Below are 24,285 nucleotides of genomic sequence, written 5' to 3'. Positions count from 1 at the left end.
AAATTAGACAGCGACAAAATCATTACCTTGACTTCCCACAATAAAGACAACCTTAAAGAGGGGCTATTGATGGTTTCAAATTACATAACGGTGGTTTACAAGTTCTTCCTCTGGGCTCACAGAAAGCAGTTTTAAAGTGTGAATTCTTCAAAGAACAAACAGCCACTGTCATTCAAACGCTGACATGCAGCTGCTTTTTAATTTTATTTATTGCAAAACGGCTATTGAGGGAAAAAAGAGAAACACAAAAACAAAAATCCCAGCAAGAGCAGGCCGAGCCCAAAGACAATCATGTTCGGGTTATATTTCACCAAGCTCCCTGGGCGCACACTTGGCCCGGAAGCTCGGAGGGCGCGACCTTGTCCTCCGCGACGGGACAGGGAGTGGAATTCGTAGCCTCACTTGTGGGAAGAGCTCCGCCAGTGTCACCGGGTCCGGTCTGCCCACTGCCGCAGATTTTAAATCTGGACACAGCCTCTTCTAGGCTAGAAGGGAAGGCTTTTTCCACACAGCATCGATTCCGGGGTTGGGGTGGGCCTGGGGCTGGATCCTGGCGCTAAAGGTCAGCCCTCCCACCCCCGCCCCTCTGGATTGGCTCCAACCTGGCCGAGGGTGGGCCTCCACCTTACATCTGACCTTTCCTCGGACCGATTTCTACGTAAATCCGGAAGGCGATCGAAAGATAGCGGCCCTTTCCTTTGCCAAAGGGGCATCTGCATTTTTGCGGACTGTCCCCTCAAACCCCATCTTCCTTGTAACTCCACCCTTGCGCGCAAGGCCTGCAAAAACCCTATGGGACACCCCGCCGCCCCAGCTCACGCTTCTTAAGGCCAAGTCAGTGGTCGAAAACCAACCAGGTGGCAGCTGTCTTTACCGAGAAAAGACATTCAAAGACGGCCGCACCGAGCGCGGCGTGCGGTGGGAGAGGAGCGCACCCCCTTTAGCATGTTGGGGCGAGAGGGCTATTGGGCTCAGGAGCGCTCAAGGAGCAACTTTGCAGCGTATTTGAGAGGCCAGAGGGGAGTCGGAGAACCGGCGGCAAGCTGCGGTTCGGCCACATTCGCTGCGCAGCACTGCCCCCTGGTATCCTGCGCCGAAACTGCCCCGCTAGACGGCTGCGGATCTCCCTCCTCCACGGCCCGGACCAACATTTTCTCCTTTCGTGGCCACAAGCCCTGCCAGAGAAGCTGGCCCGGAGGCCTCAAGAAAGCCCTCGTGCCGAGCTCCAAAGCCTTCCTGCCCGCCCCACCCCAGGCACTCACCTCCCCAAAGAGGACTCAGGGCGCGGGCTGCCGGACCAGGCCCCCAGTGTGGCCCGCGCCCCTTCTTGACTCTGGCACCCAAGTCCCGGCTGACGTCTACTCAGGAGGCGGCTGGAGATGTGGGATCTGCTAGGAGGCCTCGACTACAGGCCTGGGAGAGCGGGGAAGGCTTGTGTACTCAGAGATTCATTTGGGGTTGGGAATGTTCATTCTTTAATGAACACCAGCTCCCTGGGCATCTTTTTTTGGCATCTGGGCTTTGCAGAGAAGAAAGAAAGCGGGAGGCAGAGTTGGGTTCTTCCTTGCACCCCGAAGTGGGAGAGATGGGCAAGGTGACCCACTCCAAACACCAGGGCGAGACTTGGGAGGGCCCAGAGTCCCGCCCAGTTTGTCCCTTTCTACCAGCCCTGGCTGGCCCTGGCTTCCTGCAGGCGCCGGGAGGAAGACTGCCCTTTTCTCCAACCCATGCTGGGCATCTGGTGCCCGGCGTGGGTATCGGGCCCAAGCCCTAAGACACCCACCACCAACTGGAGGATTGGTCCCAGGCTTGGGGGCTAGGCTTGATGGAGAGGTAGGTGTTTAGATCGCTGGACATAGGGAAGGAGCTCAGGCTCTGGAACCAGATCTGATGGGGGTTCCAGCTTGGTTGCTCACTGACTGTGTGACCTTGAGACCTTCAGCTTCTCTGTACATCATTTTCCTTGTTAGTTTTTCAGGATGTTGTGAGAGTTAATTGAGATAATTTCCTTAAAGTGCCGGCATGTGCTCAAAGTCACCGTTGGTGATTGCAGCTGTTCCCTGCAGGAAAGTGCCCCAGAAGGCGTCCCATATGGGGGCCGCCTGCAGCACCACACTGGTGTTAACTCCAGTTTTCAGGAGGGGAGGATACAGAGCAGTGACAGCCCTGAAGGCTGTGCACTGGTGTCTGGACGCTTCCCGGGTCTCTAACACCAGGGCCCAGACTTTGCTCACTTCTCTCAGCTCTGGGAAGCTAGTCATCCTCGCTTATGAGGGCATCTAGCGATGAAAACGCTGGCCTAACACCTGTCGCACACCCAGCCTTAACCTGCACCAGATACAGGGCTAAGAGCTGTGCATTCACTATCCCATCTCATCTTCACAATGCCGGGACAGAAGTAAAGTTTTTAAATCTCCCTTTTACAGAGCAGGAAACAGAGCTCAGAGAGATTGGGCAAGTTGCTCAAGATCACACAGCTGGTAAGTGGCACAGCAGGGATTTGGACCAAGCGTTTTTTTCAGAGGCCAAGCCCCCTCAGGTGTGACAGTAGAAAGCACAAGCTTCCGCTCTTTGGTTTCCACTCACTCTACATTCTTTAAACTGCAATTTCCTCTTCCCTGCGTTGGCACCTGGGGACGCTGAGGCACGATCCCGGGAATCTCAGGCCTTGGCGCGCATTTTCACTCAGTTAATTAGTTCCCGCGCGTCCTGAGACCCTTCGGTCGAGTCCTCTTCGGACTCTAGTCCCCTAGGCGATTTCAGATCAGACTGACCCACCCGAGCACCGGGACAAAGGTCCGGGGAAGAAACCCCTCGCCTCCCTGGAGGCTCAGCTCAGCTCAGCGGTCCAGAAGGAACCATTTAAGAACGTAGGTGCGGCTACTCCGGTTGAGTCTCGGGGAGGCGCGGGGAGGCGGGGAGGAGCACGGAGCCGGGAAACTTCGGGACTCCTCCGGGTGCCAAGCCGCGCGGGAGCTCCCTCGCTCCCCCACCCGATGTGAAGCTCTCTAGGACGGGGACGGGGACGGGGACGGGGACGGGGACGGGGACGGGGACGGGGACGGGGCGGGTGCTCCACTGAGTGCAACCGTGGTAGGCGGCAGTCAGCTACCGAGACCCCATTGAGAATGGACTTGGACTTGGGGTTCCCGAGCCAGCTGCTCCCTAGAGCTGTCCCTGAGCGCCCCCCCCCGTCCCCCAGTCAGCAAATCTCTAGTGAGCGCCTACTGGGTGCCAGGCCCTGCACCCCAGGGCCCTCGCTCTCTGTCCTGACCCCTGCCCTCCAGTGGGGTCGAGTTGAGGGCGCCCCCAGCGCTGGTCCGAGTGAGCTTTCCGGGGGGGCCGCGCTTTCCAGGCTTGGCTGGGTCGCACCCCGCCCACCCTTCACCCAACTGCGGCCACCCAGCCTCGCCCCGCCGTCGGGCCACGCTGGGCGAGGCGCCCCCTGGCGGCAGGAAGCCGCGCACTCGTCGCCCTTGCGGCTCCGGGCTGAGCCTGCCCGCCGCCCCCGCCCACCCGGGAGCCCTCGCTTGCCTCGCCCACCCTCCCACTTCCCACGGAGGTGGCCAGTCTTGTCCCCAGAGACCGTCCGAGAGTCACTCAAGGCTTTCCTTGACTGGCCGGGCGCGCTGCTGCCCCAAGCCCCCCACGTTCTCTAGCCGCAGGCCCGGTTCTCCCTGGTTAGAAACCAGCGACGCCAGGTAACGCCTCCCCCCACTGTCCGGCTGCAACTGGACGCCAGGCCGCTCGGAGGCAAGCGCTGTGGTTGAGAAAAGACAAAACCCACCCGCCCAAGTTCGGGGGGTGAAGGAAAACTGTATTCAATCTGGGTTTTTGAAAAGAAAGTGTCCCCACTCAACCACCACAAACGCACCCTCGTGTCCACCGCCCCTTGCCCGTATCTTGTGAACCGGAAGGGCAAATACGCCGCAGTCTTCTCGGCGGTCACACGTGTGTCCCCGATGCCATCTGCCCACGTCTCTGTGCGAAGCAGCTTCTCTCCCTCGAAAATCCCCCCGGGAAGACACAATGGAGAGAGAGGGCTCATCTGAACCAGAATCTGGAAGAAAACGCCCTGAGAGCTGTTCAGAAACCCAGCAAGATTCATTTTAACCGAAATTCCTGGTTAAAGCTTCTTGGGTTTCATGTGGGTTTCAGGTCTGGGGTCAGAACGACCTGGATTTGAATTTTGATTTTGTCACCTAATAGCTGAATGACTTGGGCAAATTACCTTTTCTCTAAGAGCCAGGTTTCTCTCCTATTACAATAGTGTTACCTCACTGGTTGTCATAAAGATGAAAAAATCACGTGTGTAAAGAGCTTAGGATAGGCCAGGAAACTGCATCTTGATTATTTCTTCTAAAGCCGGAGTTCAATGAGACTTTAGCTAATGAAGTTTTGAAAACTGGATTTGATTTGGACGCAAGGAAGAGACTGGAGGCAGAGATATTATTGTGAGGTCAGTTTTTAATCCTGGGAGGGCTGAACTCACAAAGGAGCATTAGCTAGGGTAGAAGCCTGCATCAGTGAGAATAAGTAAGACTGGGAGTTACGACCCCAGGATTCTCCAAGGACCCTCCCAAGCCTAAGAGTTTTCTTGTACCTGCCTTGGGGCAGGGTTGGTCTTTCTGCTCTGTACTCTTGAACCCAACAGGGGGCCAGGCACTCAGGGCCGGTGCTGCCTGCTGAATGAGTGGTTGATTTGATTCATCCCAAATGGGGCCTTACACAGGTTATCTTTCCCTTTGCTTCATTAACTCCTACCTTCTCTGAATGGGTCAAATTCCCCTGTCATATGCTCTCAGAGGGCCATACACCTTCTCCTCATGAGGACTTATCACTGTTAAAACTTCACATTTATTCGTGTGATCATCAGATTGTCTTTTTTTGCTGTAAGCTCCACGGCTGTTTTCTTGTCCCTGTATTCTCAACAGTTAATACAATGGATAACGGTTGAATGGCAATGAAATGGCTTTTTTTGTAGCTAGACTCAGAAAGTAGTTTAACCCTACCCCTCACCCTAATTAGCAGTCATAGTAGGTAATTCACAGTATACTCTTTCAATATGTTGTAAAGAAATTAGCCTCCAAATGCACTACCAGGCAAGCTATTCTAGAGGTGACAGAATAGAAAGGCATGCAGACCAAGTTAAATGCTTGAATCTCACAGATTACTGGATAAATTTAAAACACACACAGGAAGAAGGAAGAAGAAAGAGATGGGGTATGTTAGCACCAATACAATAAGGTGTAAGCAGGTGGAAGGACCACTGTCAGAATCATGGGTTATGTAATATGCAATGTTCATGTCCCCTTCTCCCTCCCCTCCCCCGCTCTCCATATTAACCTTCCCCCTTAATGATGTGGTTACAAGGACTAGAGTTGAGGGTGAGTAATGGGATAACAGACACAAGGTTCCCGAGGCAATGACACACACTTTCGCCATTAGAGAGCCATGGTCAAGTTCACCTGGCCACAGCAGGAGCTCTACTATTAGCTTGCTGAACATCTACGGGTTTAGCTGTGCTTCATGGGCAGAACACAATTGGGACCATAATGGTGTCACCAGTGGGAGGCTGGTATAGAGGATAACATAGCTGCCAGTCCTGAGGTGGCATGATCGTACCTTATAACTTGGTCTTTTTGTCTCTATCTGTAGTTAGCACTCTGGTTTGTTAGGCAGTCTTCCATTTACTGGAAAGATACAATCAAATAATCCACACAGTCATATGAAATGTGATAAACGCCAGGAAGCTGGGGGTGGGGGTGGGGGAAATCTGCTGTCCCAAGAACGTGAGATGAGCAGTCAGGGAGAGCTTCCCAGAGGAGGTGGCATTTGAGCTGAGATCTGAAAGGAGAGCTCCATAGTCCTGAGGTTTCAGAAATTCCTAATAAATAAGCATCAAGGTCTATTGCTTTCCCCCGTCCAGTTCTGAGTCACATTTAGCTTGTTTTCCATCTGACTTTCCAAAGGAACACTAACCTGTTCTAGTCCCCCAAATGCACAAATGTTATGTTTTACACAACAATAAGAATGAAACACACCTATTGGCAAAAGACACTGCAGAACAGTGTTTAGGCTTATAAATGGTTCTAACTGGGATCAACAGCCTATAATTAGACTTTAACAATCCAAGAGAGGAGTAATGTGCACCCTGCAGGACAGATTGGCGTCTTTTTCTTTAGTTCTGCAGGTTTGGTGGGTAGATTAGCCCCCAACTTGCCTCCTACAATAACTGTCCCACCGAGGTAAACATGTCACAAACAAGAACAATGAGATCACCAATAATATAACACTAATACTATAAACAAAAGAAACACCACCTTTGGCTCTGGTGGAATGAAAAACACAATGTGGACCAACTAACAGGGCTATTTAAAAAACAAATTACTCACGGCCAAGCTTCTTAGCTCTCCAAACACAATTTTCTGGGAACCTTGGGACGAGGAGAAGTTTTTCCTGAAAGGGACCCGCCTCTGCTGCTCTTTGGACAGCACTTGCTTACAGATCTGAGGCCTTGGACAAAGAAGAAAATGCCCCACACAGACCCACCTCGATGCTTATTCTCATTTATTCCTCTTTATTTTCCCCCAAATCGAGACATATCTAGGGTCACAGGTTATTGTAAATGGAGAGTCTGAAAGCACATCCCCATCAAAGACATTTTCCAGAAACCTCAGGCTTTTCCCAAATGCCTAAGCCCTCTGGTCACAGACCACACTTCCTTGATAAGGAGTTTTTTCTACATTTTGTTAAAGAATGTATAAATGGGTAACAGAATATTAGTTGTAGTGGATGTTTTAGAAATTACTTGGTCCATCCCCTTCATTTTGTAAATGAGGAAACAGACTCCAGGTGCAGACTAGAAGACATGAAAGGCCTTGCTGTGAAGAAAGTGCAACATATCCTTATACAAATAAATGAGACAGACTTGGGTATCAAGCAAGATGCCTGGCTGGTTTCGTCTGGATATTGCAATTTGCCCTCATTCCAAGAATCAACTCATCAGACCAAGGGATGAGTAGCCAGAGTCCTCAATTAGCTTCCTTGTGACTTGACAAGAGGGACAGAGACGAGGACCAAGCCCACTGTCTAGAAATGGAATGAATGTGTTTATAATGGGATGACTGGTTTTTGTAGTAGAAGAGATGTTACATTGGATAGGACCTTTGAGCCAACTCAAAACTGACCCAAGAAGTGAAAGGCCTTTATTGGATCACATAACAAAAAAGTCCAGGGAAATACTCATTTCAGGCACAGCTATATCCGGAGACCAATGGTATCATCAGCTAGTCACTCTCTGTTTCTTGGGTTCCTCATGGTGACAAGATTGCTGCCAGATACTCCAAGCCTGCATCCTCTCAGGTTTCTCAAGTGCTGCGAAAGAGAGTGCCTATCTCTTAACGATCACAGCAGGAGTCTCAATGCTTCTGACTGGGCCACGTGCTCATGCCTCCACCAATCACCGTGACCAAGAGAAAGCAAGGCTCCAAACGTTCAAGTCTGAGTTGCATGTCCATTCCTGACACAGGTGAAACATCATACTAAATATGAGGGAGAGTGGTCCCTCTTAGGAAAACTGAGGTATTGGGAGAAAGCAGATAGGATGATGGACAGCAAAACCAAAGACATCCACCATAGATGCAAAATTGGATACAGGATATTACTTAGAGCATCAGCCTTCTAGTGGCAGCACCAGGTCATGTGGGTTCTGGAATCCAGATGGTTATCCAGAGATTTCCCCAAGCTCAGGCACAGCTACTTGATCAAAATGAAGTGCCTCAGATTAGCATTGTCTCCTCCATGAGGTAGGCTTGTAAAATCAATAGTTCAATTTCAGGACTATCAGTTCTGCAGATTTGTAATATGGTTCCTGATTCACCAGACTTTTGGATGCTGGCAAGCCTCAGTTTCCTCATCTGTCTAATGGGGATAATACAATGAAAGTGAAAGCTTTTTGCAAACCATAAAATACCATTCAGAGGGCATGAGGGTGGCTGGGGAAGTCAGGGTCCACGGCCACAAAGCCAATGGCATGGATGTTCTAGGCCATTTCAGATGAGGTGCAACTGCTGGGTGGGTGAAAACAGTTAAGGGATCTACCCATCTCTGAACCAAAACCCTGTGTACACCGTCTCAAAGAGAGTCTGAGTTTTTAACCATGCACTAGAAGAAAGGGAATGCAAATGCACTCTTCGTTCACAGAGCTCCAGAAGGCGAGGGCGTGAGTCATGAATGTCACCTGGGACCTGGGGGAAGGAGATAAGACCCAGGACAGTAGCAGCCCCCGGTGATCCTGTCACCTGACTTGGCTAGCACTCAGAAGGTGCCACTCAGGGAACATGTGCTGGTGCAGGCCAGGGGGCGGCTGAGGGGTGAACCCAGAGTGGTGGTTGCAGTCACCTATCAGCCTTCCAAGAGAAGCCTGGGGGACATCCGTCTTCGGAAGCCTTTCCAGATGTCTCCAGGAGCAGCTGCCATTTCTGAGCGGTCGTGCTCTGATGTCCCCCGAGTGCAGGAACAGTGCGTGCGACCGTATTGACAGATCCACTTCCCTGTTGGCCTACTGGCCTCCTTCAAGTCAGGAGCCCACAACAGCAATCTGTGCTGAACCCCCAAACCTGAAAGTCAGGGCCAATTCCCTCTGCCCCCTCTCCCACCCTGCTAGGTTGCCCCCTAGGTTCTGCATGAAAACCAAAGGCCCCTGGGCCCAAGGCAGCATCCCTCTTCACAGTTCTGTCTCCAAACACATTAAAAAAAGGGAAATTTCTGCAGGAGCAAAATAATCTTGAGAAGAAGGAAAAAGCAGTTGTGATGTCCTCACATGGTAGTAAGGATGAAAACCTCGTGAACTCCAACTATTCTAATCAACAAGTGATCTAAGGTGGAGTTTGTCATGCTCTTGGATGCAGCTGCTGCATCTCCTCCCTGGGAATCTGGTCGCTTCATCCTGGCAGCAGAACACCACACTGCTGCATCCCCACCCCAACTGAGATGAGGATCTGCAGTAAAAAGGAGGCATGGGGAATCTAGCAGCTGGAAGCAATTTCCACTTTAATTTCAATGCCTGCATAACACAGTCTGTCGCATCAGTGTTGTCATATGTTCACGGGTAGCTTGGAAAAGAGGGGCCTGAGGAGTGGGGCTGGCACTCCTGTGGATGTTGGAGATAGAATCTGGGCCTGGTTCTGGTTGGGAGGGCAGTTCCGGAGGCTGTGAATCCAGGCAGGGAGAATGCTGGCATCCCATCCTCTGAAGAGAGTACTATGGCAGATATAAAGGCAGGACTTCTGCTGTGGGGATCATCTGAGTCTGAAATATTCATGGGAAGCTCGGGAGGAGGGCAGCCCTGCTGTAAATCTACAGATCCAGCATCATTCTGCCATGTTGTACTTGTCACAAAGTAGGAATGAAGTAAAACTGTTAGGGGGTTTTTTAACTGGTCTTTGGACTGGCTGAAGGCAGGAAAGCAGCATTTCCCCCTCTTCCTTCATAAATGACAAGGAAGCAAATTCAGGCTTGTTCTTTGAGCCCCCTCTGGTGGCAATTACCAGAAATAATCCAGCTCTGTGGGGTTTGCAGGGAGTTAGTGACACAGTGGCGGCCTACGTTTTCAGTAAGAAGCTATAGGAGAAAAGATCCTCTACCCTTTAATAGTGGGGCAAAGGGTCCACTGTCCCCCTCTGCAAGGTGGCCGCCCTTCGGATTCTGAGGAGTTGGAATTCCTTCCGATGTCCAGCCCTGCTGATGTGCATGTATCCTGGGGTGAATGGTTCCTGCAGAGGACTTGGAAATCTGCTCTGTGCTGCTTTGGCGCTTGTATTCTTGTTTACCCTTTCCTAGATTGGTCTCAGTTTCTCAACCAGATTGGCAGCTTCTCCAGCGCTGAGATGACATCTTAATCACCTTTGAAGGATGCCTCCTTCCCTCCAGCACCTAGCAGGGGGCTTTGCTGATTGGAGTGCTTCCTGGAGGAACGCTAGAGCCGGGGCAGGTCACAAGGTGAACTGCCTGTGTGCCTCTGAGGCTGACGCTGGGTGATCAACCACATCAGCTGCTTGCCTGCCCCGTGCCGACTGGGTTCTCATAGGTTTTGACAGATGGTGGAGGCTTTGACAGCTTGTCAGCCCTGCGTGGACTCTCATCCCCAGTCACTGGTCTCGGACAGCCAGCTCACTCTGAGTGCCGGGCTTTTCTGCTAATGCTTTTGCCTTGGGAGATGGGAGCCAGGAGCAGCAAGGCGGGAGTTCGAAGGCAGCCGTGGGGTTGGAAGAGAGACTTGCCCTGCCACAATCACAGTGAGAAGTGCTTATGTCAACACGCAGACATCACTTGCTCTGAAAGCTCAGGGAAAGGTCGAGGAAAGCTCAAGAGAGCAGGAGGCTGTGGTACCGAGAGCATCAGACATGAAAACACTAGACCTGGGTTCCAGGCCTCACTCACTCTGTGGCTCTGGGCTGCTCACTGAACCCAATTTCTGTATTTATATAAACTTGATGGACATGTTTTCCAAAGATTCTTTTCCAGATCCAATATTCTTTTCAACATACATACTATATATTTTTATTTTATTTTATTTATTTTTTATTTTTTATTTTTTTCATACTATATATTTTTAAATAGCTGATGATGTGTTCAGTAGGCTGGGGTTATTTGCTACCACTTTCAATGATGAAAACTGGAATCTGCAACTCAAGAATTCTAATTTGTCTTCTTAACTGGTGGGGCATTGCCTGGACACCACTGCCCCCTTGTGGCAGCGAATCTAATTTTGTAGTGGTGTGGTGAGTTCAACAATTTATAAAGCCTTATAAACTTGGATTTATAAAGGGGCTGGAGAATGTCCCCAAAGCTTTACTCATCCCTGGAAGGAATGCATGCTTGTAACTAGATCAGATTCCCCCTTAATGCCTTGGCCTTACTTCAAGATAGTGATTTAGAGGCAATCTTTAAGTGGATTTGCAGCCAGATTACCTAAATCCACTCATAAATTGACTCACAGATTAAAATTTGCAAGCTTCTGAGACCTGGTATGCTCCTACTTCAGAGTGGATTCATTAAAAAGAGAAATGACACTGGTGGCACTTGTAGGTATTACACATCCCATTTGTATGAAGACAATTTTTTCTTTTTTCTTTTCATTGAGGTAAGATTTATATAACAAAATCAACCATTTTTTAAAATTGAAGTATAGTTGATTTACAATGTTGTGTTAGTTTCTTGTGTACAGCAAAGTGATTCATATATATATATTCTTTTTCATATTCTTTTCATTATGGTTTATAAAATCAACCATTTTGGGCTTCCCTGGTGACACAGTGGTTAAGAATCCGCCTGCCAATGCAGGGGACACCGGTTCGAGCCCTGGTCTGGGAAGATCCCACATGCCTCGGAGCAACTAAGCCCATGAGCCACAACTACTGGGCCCACGTGCCACAACTACTGAGGCCGACGCGCCTAGAGCCTGTGCACTGCAACAAGAGAAGCCACCACAATGAGAAGCCCATGCACTGCAACGAAGAGTAGCCCCCACTCGCCAAAACTAGAGAAATCCTGCATGCAGCAACAAAGACCCAACACAGCCAAAAATAAAATAAATGAAATAAATTAAAAAAAAATCAACCATTTTAAAGTAAACAATTCAGTGGCATTTAGTACATTCACAATGTTATGTAACCATTTAGTTCCAACACTTCTATCATCTCAAAAGAAAACTCCCTACCTAGGCGGTTAGTCCCCATTCCCCCTGGAACCTGGAAACCACCGATTTGCTTTCTGTCTCTATGGATTTACCTTATTCTAGTAAATGAAATGGAATCATACAGTATTTGTCCTTTTGTATCTGGCTTCTTTCACCTAGTGTAAGGTTTTTGAGGTTCATACACATTGTAGCATGTAACAGTACTTCATTCCTTTTTGTGGCTGAATAATATTCTCTTGTATGTCTACCACTCATTCATTGATGGCCATTTGGGTTGTTTCCATCTTAAGACTATTGTTAATAGTGCTGCTATGAACATTCATGTACAAGTGTGTGTTTGAGTCCCTGTTTTCAATTCTTTGGGGTATGTATCTAGGAGTGGAATTTCTGGGTCATACAGTAATTCTGTGTTTAACTTTTTGATGAACCAAGTCCTCAGGAAGATGACATGTTCTAGCATCTAACAATTCCTACCAACTCCTTGTTTATTCTCCCAGATCTCTTGCAGGTTTGCCAGCTTGCTGGTCTGCCTTTGCTTAGATGGGGGCGGGGAGTTCTGGTTGGCTCCACATGTCCCGCACAAACAGCTCCCAGAGATGTTAAGGTGCATAGCAGAAGCCCAATCCATGGAAACACATTAAAAAGCCATTTCTGGGGACTTCCCTGGTGGTCCACTGGTAAAGAATCTGCCTTCCAATGCAGGGGACGCAGGTTCGATCCCTGGTCGGGGAACAAAGATCCCACATGCGGCAGAGCAACTAAGTCCACGCGCCACAGCTATTGAGCTCGCGTGCCTCAGCGAGAGAGCCCGCGTGCCACAAACTACAGAGCCCACGTGCCCTGGAGCCCGTGTGCCACAACTAGAGATAGAAAACCCGCACGCCATAACTAGAGAGAATCCCGCGCGCTGTAACTAGAGAGAAACCCGAGCAGACGGTGCGCCATAAGGAAGAGATCCCGCATACCTCAACAAAGATCCTGTGTGCCGCAACTAAGACCCGATGCAGCCAAAAAAAAAAAGCCATTTCTGGCATCACATCTGCTACTATTTTCGTTGCCAAAGTCACATGCCAAGCCCAACTTTAATGGAAAAGGGATATAATAGTTGCCGGCTCTGTTGGGAGGCACTGCAAAGTCACAGGCAGCAGGTGTGGCTGTATCATGGTATTAGAGGCAGAGTAAGGAACAGCAACAATTATACTCCGCACCGTCCCCAGTAAGGCTTGTTATCTCTTTGTAACGGGCTGGCTGAGGTTATTTTAAAAACTTACTTTTTCTATGTCATATTTACATTGTATCAAGGACATTCATGATCTTGATGCAAATGTGTTTGCACTGTGGGATGTTTGCAGTTTTCATTTGAGTTTTCATTGTCCTGGCCCTCAAACCACAGGGCCAGGACAGCCAAGCATCCTGACGGCTGGAAATGCCTCTGGGGAAGCTGGGCTTGCACTGTGCGGAAACCTCCAGCCTCCTTTAACCCAGGCCTCTTAAGGAATGTGAATCAATAAGTGGCATAAATTATTCACCTCAAGGAACGTTTTCAGAAATGAACAGCAGGCTGGAGAAATCACCAGCAGGGTATTCATTCTTTTCAGTGTTTGGACCTCTGCTCACCTTCTGAAGGGCTGGGCATTTCTAAACTATTAAAAATTCAGATCTCAGAGTAGAACGAATGTAAGTTGTGCTTAAATTTCAAGGCAACTCCGAGTCTCCTTTTCCTCCTCTTCTGCAGGGTCAGGGGAGTGAGCATGTAGGAACAGTCTTGTTTGTGGGAGATGCCACTGGCCCCCTCTGTGATGTGATCTCAGGGCTGTGGAAAGGGCCTATCCTCTGTTCAAAGCGGTCTTTTTTACCAGTCTTCCAAGATATCAGAAATTCATTCCACCTCTAAAAACCATTCTGAGGGCTTTGCCTCTTTGGAAGACTCCATTCAGAATGCAAAACCTCGGGAAGGGAGGGGAGGAAAATTAACATTTATCAGACACCTATTATGTGGATGCATCCTCACCCACAAGATAGATATGCTTTGCAGATTTGCTTTATTAGTTTTTCCTTTTAAATAATTAATACATTACAGAAATATGCAATATTGGAAAATAAAAGTTAAAAAAAAAGGAAGAGTCTCTGCATTCCAGCCCTCAGAGATAATCTCTGGTAATGGTGTGGTGTATAACCCTCCAGGATTTTCTCTATGCTGATACTCACGTGTATTTGCATCTCACTTGACCTGTCAGCAGCACTTGACTGGATTGATGACTCTAGGGTGTCCTGGCTTCAGAGATGGAATTCCCCATGATTTCCCACTTACTACTCTGGCTGCCTGACCTCAGTGGCTCCTGTGGGTTTCTCCTCTCCTTGCCCCGTATGTTGGAGTTTCTCAGGGCTCAGCCGTGGGCCATCTTTCCTACTCATTCTGTACGTGTTGGGAAATCTTGTTCACTCCTTTACCATCTCCGTGTACCATCATGTACTATCTGCCTAATTATGGACCTCCAGCCTTCTCTCTTCTGAGCTCTGACCTAAATACCCAAGTGCCTTCTGACATTTTTCACTAATATGCCTTATAGGAACTCCAAACTTACTTTTGAGTGAGAAGTTGATCTCTCTCTTTCAAAATCTGCTGCTCTTCCATCTCAGAATTTGGGACTTCCGTCTCCTGAATTATGATGATATTTTTCTCATCCTCGTTCCTCTCACTCAATCCATCATTAAATCCTGTCAATTCTGCCTGCAAATATATCCACCTTTTACCAAATCTAAGATGTGCTGCTGCTGGCACTTAATCTTACCAGAAAGTGTCAATGGAATGTTTTCACCATACAGCAACCTCACAATTGTTTCATGGTTGATAACAATTGAAAGATGCTATTGATTGAAGAGTACGTCTCAATTTCAGAGAAGTATAAATGTGAAAAAATGTGGATCTTAGAGTCGGTGAAATAGAGAATATTAAATCTGTCTCTGTCAGCACTATTCTAGCCTAAGCCATCTTCCATCTGGACTTCCTGTCTCTTCTCTCAGACCTCACATTTACCCTCCTCAAGACTTCTGTTCTCCCATTTATTCATTGGTAAGTCCTACTTACCTCCAAAATATATCTGGATTCCAATAACTTCACACTATCTTCCCTGCTATGACCCTAGTTGCAGGCCCCACCATCTCTTGCCTGGATAACTGGTCTACTTTCCTCCTCCACCAAGCCAGAGGGATCTTTCTAAAGAGTGAACCAGCCACATCACCCTTCATCTCGACACTCTCCAGAGGTTTCCACTTGTACCTGGGATACACTGTATGGCCATCAAGGGCCTACGAGGGTCCCCCGCCTGCTGCTTCATTCTCACTGGTCTCCATTTGGCACCTTGCTCCCTGTGCTCCAGCCACCTGGGTTTCACTCATTTCCATCTGAGGGTTTTTGCATTTGCCATTCTGTCTGATTCAAAAGCTCTTATCCTGGATCTTTGCACAGTTAGGGGTCAGCTCAAATGTCACTTCTGAGGAGAGGCCTTTCCCAGACCAGCCTCACTAAAGCTGCTCCCCACCTCCACTGCCATCCGCCCCGCCCACCCACCGAGTCACATTCTACCACATTTAACACCTGACAGTATCTGATTCATGTATTTATTTCTTTTTCTCCCCTCACTAGAATGTAAGCCCCTTGAGGGCAGACACTCTGTCTTGTTCCCTGCTACCACCTCAGCACCCTACTGCTTACCAGTGCAGGCACTCAATAAATACTGATGAAATGTTTGGTTGATGTAATTTCCTAATCCCTACTTCCTCTTTTGTTCTTCACCTCTCCTCCTAAACTCAATTGCTAGAGAGACTGACCTTTTAAAAACAAAATTTCTGACCATGTTACTGCCCATTGCAACACTTAAATAATGCTTTAGCAGTATCCCACTATATCTGATCTGTTGTATTTTCATTCAGTTCAAAATGCTTTCTAATTTCCCTTGTGACTTCTTCTTTGACTTATGGGTTATTCAGAAGTATGTTATTTAGTTCCCAAATATTTAGGGGACTCCCAGTTATCTTTTTGTTACTGAATTTTAATTTAATTCCGTGGTGACCAAAGAACATACTTTGTATGACTTAGATCCTTTTACATTTATTGAGACTGGTTTTATGACCCCAAATATGATCAATCTCCATAAACATTCCATGTGCACTTAGAAGAATATATATTCTGTAGTTGTGAGGAGGAATTTTCTGCAAATGTCAATTAATCAATTTGGTTGATAGTGTTGTTCAAGTCTACTATGTCCTTGGTGATTTTTTTGCCTACTTTTATGAACTATTTAAAGAGGGGTATTGAAATTTCCAACTACAGTTATGGATTTGTATATTTCTCCTTGAATTTTATCAGTTTTTATTTAATGTATTTTGTAAAAGTCTTTATTTTAAAGTCGATTTCGTCTGATATGAGTATTGCTACTCCCGCTTTCTTTTGATTTCCATTTGCATGGAATAACTTTTTCCATCCCCTCACTTTCAGTTTGTATGTGTCTCTAGATCTGAGGTGGATCTCTTGTAGACAACATATATACAGGTCTTGTTTTTGTATCCATTCAGTCTACGTCTTTTGGTTGGAGTACTTAATCTGTTTACATTTAAAGTAATTACTGATATGTATGTTCTTATTGCCATTTTGTTAATTGTTTTGGATTTGTTTTTGTAGGTCTTTTTTCTTCTTTTCCTCTTTTGTTCCCTTCTCTTGTGATTTGATGACTATCTTTAGTGTTGTGTTTGAGTTCCTTTTTCTTTTTTGTGTGTATATCTATTATAGATTTTTCATTTGTGGTTACCATGAGGTTTTGATATAGCAGTCTGTATGTATATGTGATTGTTTTAATTTGCTGATCTCTTAATTTCAAATGCATTTCAAATATCCTGCATTTGTACTTTCCTCTTCTAACAATTACTGGTTTTGATATCATATTTGTGTGTGGGTAATTTCCTACCTTTACCATCTCTTTGCCTTTACCAGTGAGCTTTCCCATTTCATAGTTTTCTTGTTTCTAGTTGTGGCCTTTACTTTCCCGCTTAGAGACATTCCTTTTGTTGTAAAGCTAGTTTGGTGGTGCTGAATTCTTTTAGCTTTTGCTTGTCTGTAAAGCTTTTGATTTCTCTGTCAAATCTGAATGAGAGCCTTGCTGGGTGGAGTAGTCTTGGTTGTAGGTTTTTCCCTTTCATCACTTTAAATATATCATGGCACTCCCTTCTGGCCTGCAGAGTTTCTGCTGAAAAATCAGCTGATAGTCTTATGGGTATTCCCTTGTATGTTATTTATTGCTTTTCCCTTGTTGCTTTTAATATTTTCTCTTTGTCTTCAATTTTTGTCAATTTGATTACTATGTGACTTGGCACGTTCCTCCTTGAGTTAATCCTGTATGGGATTCTGTCTTCCTGGACTTGAGTGACTGTTTCCTTTCCCATGTTAGGAAAGTTTTCAGCTATTATCCCTTCAGATATTTTCTCAGGCCCTTTCTCTTCCTCTTCTCTTTCTGGGACCCCTAAAATGCAAATGTTAGTGCATTTGATGTGTCCCAGAAGTCTCTTTAACCATAATTTCTTTTCATTCTTTTTTCTTTATTCTGTTCTACAGCAGTGATTTCCACCACTCTGTCTTCAAGCTCACTGATTCGTTCTTCTGCCTCTTTTATTCTGCAATTGATTCCTTCTAATGTATTTTTCATTTCAGTTATTGTATTCTTCAATTCTGTTTGGTTGTTCTTTATATTTTCTAACTCTTTGCTAAAAACTTCTTGTAACTTCTTGCTCTGTGCATCCATTCTTTTCCCAAGTTCTTGTATCATCTTTATGATCATTACTCTGAACTCTTTCTCAGGTATTTCATGTATTTTGAAGCTCTGTTATTAAGAGAAAACCATTTAAGATTGTATGTCTTCTTGACTAATTGACCCATTTATGATTATGAAATGACCTTCATTATCTCTGGTAATATCCTTTGCTCTGAAATCTATTTTATCTGATATTAATATAGCCATTACAGCCTTTTCTTTTGATCAGTGTTAGCTTGGTATATCTTTTTCCATTCTTCTAACCTATTTGTGTCTTTATGTTTAAAGTGTTTTTCTTGTAGACAGCATCTAGTTGGGTCTTTCTTTTTGGTTTTATTTATTTATTTTTTTTGGTATTTTTTGGTCATGCAGCGCAGCTTGCAGGATCTTAGTTCCCTGACCTGGGATCAAACCCAGGCCCACAGCAGTGAAATCTCAGAGTCCTAACCACTGGACCAACAGAGATTTCCTGGGTCTTGCTTTTTAATTCAGTCTGACAATCTGTGCCATTTTATTGGGATATTTAAACCATATACATTTAATGTGATTATTGTTATGGTTAGTTTTAAGTCTATCATCTTGCTATTTATTTTTTATTTGTCTGTTCTTTTCTCTGTAGATCACTATCTTTTGTTGCCTGATGTTCAGGTTTTTTTGTTTTTTTGTTTTTTTGACATTGTTTCATGTCTTTTTTTCCCCCTGGTAAGTCTTATCCCTGTTATTCCATCTTGACTGGACCTATTAACTGTCTTTGAGTTCATTAGTTCTTTCTTTTGTTGTGTCCGAGTCCTCAATTAAACCCATCCAGTAAGTTTTTTTAAAAAGTAGACTATTTTGGGTGCAGTTTTAGGTTCACAGCAAAATTGAGCAAAGTACAGAGAGTTCTCATATACCTCTGGCCCTAATACATGCACAACAACCCTTGCTATCATGATCTGACACCAGAGTGGTACCTTTGCTACAACTGATGAACCTACACTTACATATCATTATCATGCAAAATCTATAGTTTAGGGTTTCCCTGGTGGTGCAGCTGTTGAGAATCTGCCTGCTAATGCAGGGGACACAGGTTCGAGCTCTGGCCTGGGAAGATCCCACATGCCGTGGAGCAACTAGGCCCATGAGCCACAACTACTGAGCCTGCGCGTCTGGAGCCTGTGCTCTGCAACAAGAGAGGCTGCGACAGCGAGAGGCCCGCGCACCGCGATGAAGAGCGGCCCCTGCTTGCCGCAACTAGAGAAAGCCCTCACACAGAAACGAAGACCCAACACAGCCAAAAATAAATATAAATAAATAAAAATTAAAAAAAAATCTATAGTTTATATTTGGGTTCACTCTTGGTGTTGTACATTCTTTGGGTTTTGATAAATGTATAATGACATGTATCCACAAATACAGTATCATGCAGAATAATTCCATTGTCCTAAAAATCATCTATGCTGTCTATTCATCCCTCCCTACCCCCTACCCCCCAGCAAGCACTGATCTTTTTACTCTTGCAATAGTTTTTAGTTTCGCCTTTTCCAGAATATCACATAGTTGGTATCATTCACTATGCAGCCTTTTTCAATTGGTTTCTTTTACATAGTAATATGCATTTAAAGCACCTCCATGTCTTTTCATGGCTTGATAGCTCGTTTTCTTTTTAGTGCCGAATAATAATCCATTGTCTGGTTGTATTGCAGTTAATTTATCCATTCAACTATTGAAACACATCTTGATTGCTTCCAACTTTTGGCAATTATGAATAAAGCTGCTGTAAACATCCACATGAAGCTTTTGTGTAGGTGTAAGTTTTCATCTCCTTTGGAGAAGCACCAAGGAGTGTGACTGCTGGATCATATGGTAAGAGTGTGTTTAATTTTATAAAAAAACCACCAAACTGTCTTCCAAAGTGGCTGTGCCATTTTGCATTCCCATCAGCAGTGAATGAGAGTTTCTGTTGCTCTACATCCTCACCAGCATTTGGTGTTGGCAATATTCCAGATTTTGGCCATTCTAACAGGTGTGTAGTGGTATGTCATTGTTGTTTTAATTTGCAATTCTCTAATGACATATGATGCTGAGCATCTTTTCATATGTTTATTTGTACCTGTATGTATCCTTTGAAGTGTCTGTTCAGATCTTTTGCCCATTTTAAAATCAGGTTGTTCTTTTTCTTTTAAAAAATTATAAATATTCTATTTTATTTTCCAGCTTTATTGAGATACAATTGACATATAACAGTGTGTAAGTTTAAGGTGTACAACATGTTGATTTGATGCTCTTATATATTGCAAAATGAGGTTGTTCTTTTTCTTATTATTGAGTTTTAAGAGTTCTTTATATATTTTGGATAAATCCTTTATCAGACCTCTCTTTTGCAAATATCTTCTCCCAGTCTATGGCTTGTCTTCTCATTTTCAGTAAGTTTTAAACTTCATATTTTTAAATTTTAAATTCTAGAATATCTTTTTGATTGTCTTTTATAAACTTACAGATTCTCTGTTAACATTGTTCATTCATCTGTTTGTCAACCTTTTCTTCTATCTTCTTTAACATGTTAGTTATAGTTAAAGTACTTGTCTGCTTACTTTAACATCTGGATCATAGGTGGGTCCACCTTTGTTTTGTTTCCCCATTTGATTATGTTCACAATTTCCTCTCAATATGTCTATCAGTTTTTTACTGGGTGCTGAACAGACAGGATGGAAAGGGTGGGAACCTCCATACGCCAACATTCTAGAATAATAAAAATCACAAAAAAAAACCCAAACAAAAAGCAAACCCCCAAACAGGAACATCACCCCTTGAATTTATACAGTGCTTTAGAGTTCCCAAAGCACTTTAAAGGTTTTTTTTGGTGGGGGGTGCTGCGTTGGGTCTTTGTTGCTGTGTGCGGGCTTTCTCTAGTTGTGGTGAGCAGGGGCTATTCTTCGTTGTGGTGCGTGGGCTTCTCATTGTGGTGGCTTCTCTCATTGCAGAGCACAGGCTCTAGGCGTGTGAGCTTCAGTAGTTGCGACTCGTGGGCTCTAGAGTGCGGGCTCAGTAGTTGTGGCGCACGGGCTTAGTTGCCCCGCAGCATGTGGGATCTTCCTGGACCAGGGATCGAACCCGTGTCCCATGCGTTGGCAGGTGGATTCTTAACCACTGGACCACGAGGGAAGTCCTCAAAGCTTTTAATCTTTTGGCTTTCCTCATTCTTCCCTCACCAACCAGGATAATTAATTGCAGGCTATAATAAGAAGTCATCTGCAAAAGGAGATTTTATGAAAGCCCTTATCAAAGACTCAGAGATGTGCATCTCCTTCTGCCAGTGTGGCGACTTAGCAGCAGTCTCAGGACGTCGTTGCTCTGTTAGTGTGGTTGTGGTCAGTTGTGTCCTCATAATCAATTCCCCCCTTCTTCCTGGGCAGTTGCCACCTGCTAGATGCTACATTTACATGTTCCAGATGACCCTGTGGCTGGGTGTGACAAAATTCTCATCAACTGAATGTGAGCAGAAGTGATGTGTGCAATTTCCATCTCACTGGCTTAAAAGGAAAGTGATTTTATTTTACCTGCATCTTATGCACCTGTGTTCTCTGCAAAAAAGCCACTTGTTTAGAAGGGGAAAAATCCTTGCTATTATTTCCATCTACCCTTAGCCCCACCTCCAGAACTAGAAAATTTGACCTCAGTCCAATCTATTACCATGGATATGCTCTCATCTGTCTATTATTCATCTCTTCCTTTGATATATTTTTTAAATTAATTAATTAATTAATTTTTATTTTTGGCTGCGTTTGGTGTTTGTTCCTGCGCACAGGCTTTTCTCTAGTTGCGGCAAGCGGGGGCTACTCTTTGTTGTGGCAAGCAGGCTTCTCATTGCGGTGGCTTCTCTTGTTGCGGAGCACGGGCTCTAGGTGTGTGGCCTTCAGTAGTTGTGGCACACGGGCTCAGTAGTTATAGCTTGCAGTCTCTAGAGCGCAGGCTCAGTAGTTGTGGCGCATGGGCTCAGTTGCTCTGCGGCATGTGGGATCTTCCCGGACCAGGGCTCGAACCTGTGTCCCCTGCAATGGCAGGCAGATTCTTAACCACTGCGCCACCAGGGAAGTCCCCTTTGTTGTATTTTGAATTCTTCTCTTTCATGAGGGCTGCTGGGGCCCCACTCGAGCTCACAGCATCCCTCTTTCTTCCGACTCCGTAAGCCACATAGTGTTTGCATCTCACTTTGTCATTCATCCCTCACTATATTTAAGTGCATAAACCCATGTATCTACATCCTCTCCTTTGATGGACATTGGGATTTTAATTGCCCTCACATAATCTAGTCTCTAGCCGACCCTCAGGAATGGCTTCTTGTCTGGTCCATCTGATGCCTCATTAAGAGAGAGATTTAGGCTTCAGGAAGAGGCCTGTAGCTACCCTGTCTCACTTCCTTCCTAGGAAAAGGGTCTGGATAACCTATGGGACTGTAGGAAAATTTCTCCTTTCTAAAGACAAAAGAAACTCAGATCACTTCAAAGGTGTTTCATGTAGTGGAGAGTGGTGGCTGGATTTCATGGCCCTGACTTTATCCACAAGAGTCCCCTTCTCTTGTGGGTTCTTACCCATTCCTGCTGCCACCATCACATTGGCCGAAATGTGGTGAAAAGACTCTTGTACACACACATTGAGTGACATGCAGCTAGATAATCTGGCCAATGAGCTGGAGCTCACTTACTGTCAGTTTGTGGCCCATCACAGGGTCCTTCTCTTCCCAGCAATCAGTCTACCTCCAGAAGGTGCATTACATCATGATGCCCATCATCAAGGGTGATGAGTACACAGGTTCTGTTATTCTCTAGACTACTCTAGATGTTGAAATATGTCTTCTAAAAAGACTTAAAAAGAGGAGTACAAACACACTTTCTGACCTCTACCATCTAATACTTTCATCCATTAACATTGCCCCTAAACACATTAAATAGCACTCAGAATGCATTACATAACAAATAACAAATGACTTATGCATTGTTATCTTAAAATGTTGATTCTTGACTTGGGTAAAGAATAATGGGCACACGCTAAGGTGTTGCTCAAAAGCAATGGCCAGGAGAGACAGACAGGAGACATACTGTGTTCATGGAGTGGAGGCCTCAACATAGTAAGAGGTCAAGTCTCCCCACATTGATCTATGGGTTTAATGCAATTCCTATCAAAATCCCAGTAAGGTTTTATGTAGACATAGATAAGATTATTTAAAAACATATAGAAAGGCCTTTTGTTTAGAAGTATAGTTGATTTACAATGTTGTGTTAGTTTCAGCAAAGTGATTCAGTTATATATATATACATATATATATGTGTATATATATTTATATATGCTCTTTTTCAGATTCTTTTCCCTTATAGATTATTACAAGATATTGAGTATAGTTCTCTGTGCTATACAGTAGGTCCTTAAAGTAGCTAAAACAATCTTGAAAAAGAAGAATAAAGTAGGAGGAATCACTATACCCGATATTAAGGCTTTCACACAATGGGAGCAGGGAGGAATATGGGTGGCAATCAGGTGACCCAATGGACAAACACAAGCAAGTCCAACCTGGAAAGGCTGTGGTTACCAAGGTCTCAGACCCTTCAGGAATGAGAATTTGGGTCATGCCATTGGGAAATCCATTGAAAGCAGTAAAAGAGGTGGCAGAGGGCAAGGAGAATTTAGAATGAATAGTGAAGTAAGGAGACAACGAAAATCAGTTGCCGTCCTGAGTTCAAGTGCAGTGGAGGCCGTGCTTTGTCCTACTAACCTCCCTTTCTAAGTTTGCCTTCAGGGGATCAATGCAACTTCCTAATAACCATCCAAACTTATCCTTATATTTATCATTCCTCTCGTATGTTTTAAATGCCTGAATTGTTGCACCTGCACACCATCCCAGCTCACCATTGCCAAAAGTGTAACAACTGGATGGCCACCTTGAGCCAAGAGCTGCCTGCACGCCATCTCCTTACCAGTGGGTACTGAGCGACCCAGTGCTGAAACCCCATTTAAGAGCCTGCTCTCTCAGGTCACTCCTGTTGCCCACTAGCGCAGGTTGGATCCTCTGCGAAGCAGACACAGATAGAGTAAGGCATCCAAAAGCTCTATTTATTGGGAAGTAAAGGCGAAGGGAGGAAACAGGATGGGACAAGGGGAGCCTTCATATCACGATGCAGACCTGACAAAATCTCTGGCAGACCAACAGAGAGCGAAGATTTCATGTTGGAGGAGTCCGGCAGGCGGCAGAAATGGTTAAGCTCTTGTACCCCACCTTGCTCAGCCATTGGACAAGGGCTTCCCGGAGAACAGGGCCTGAAAGCTGAAGCAAACCCCGAAAGAACGAATAGCTGGAGGCTGTCAGGAACCATGCTCCCTGAAGCTGCATGGAGAAACCTTTCATGAAGGGGGATCTAAACCCCCACACATCTCCACATCCACCATGTGGGGCACTTTTTTTTCCCCTAGTGGCAGAGGCAAGGCACAGGGGAGCAAGTGCCATTGTACGTTCACTTTTCAGGTCCCTGCTTACGTCATGTCTGCTAACACCTGATTGGCTGGAGCAAGTCACGTGGCTTAGTCCAATGCTAAGAAGGAAGTATGCTCTGCCCACCTTGAGGCCAAGGCAAGTCTGGGTATGCTAGAGGGGAATGAAGAATTGGGACCGATAATTAGATCCACACAGAATAAAGGCCATTTGTAAACTGTGGAGCTCTGGCCGCACTAATTACTATTATTTCTACCTGTCCAAGAGTCAGGGTACCACAGACAACTCCCAGGAAGGATGATCACTTGACTAAAAGC

Source organism: Balaenoptera musculus, chromosome 16 (genome assembly GCF_009873245.2).
Source record: "Balaenoptera musculus isolate JJ_BM4_2016_0621 chromosome 16, mBalMus1.pri.v3, whole genome shotgun sequence".
Lineage (NCBI taxonomy): Eukaryota > Metazoa > Chordata > Mammalia > Artiodactyla > Balaenopteridae > Balaenoptera > Balaenoptera musculus.
This window is presented reverse-complemented; position numbering follows the sequence as displayed.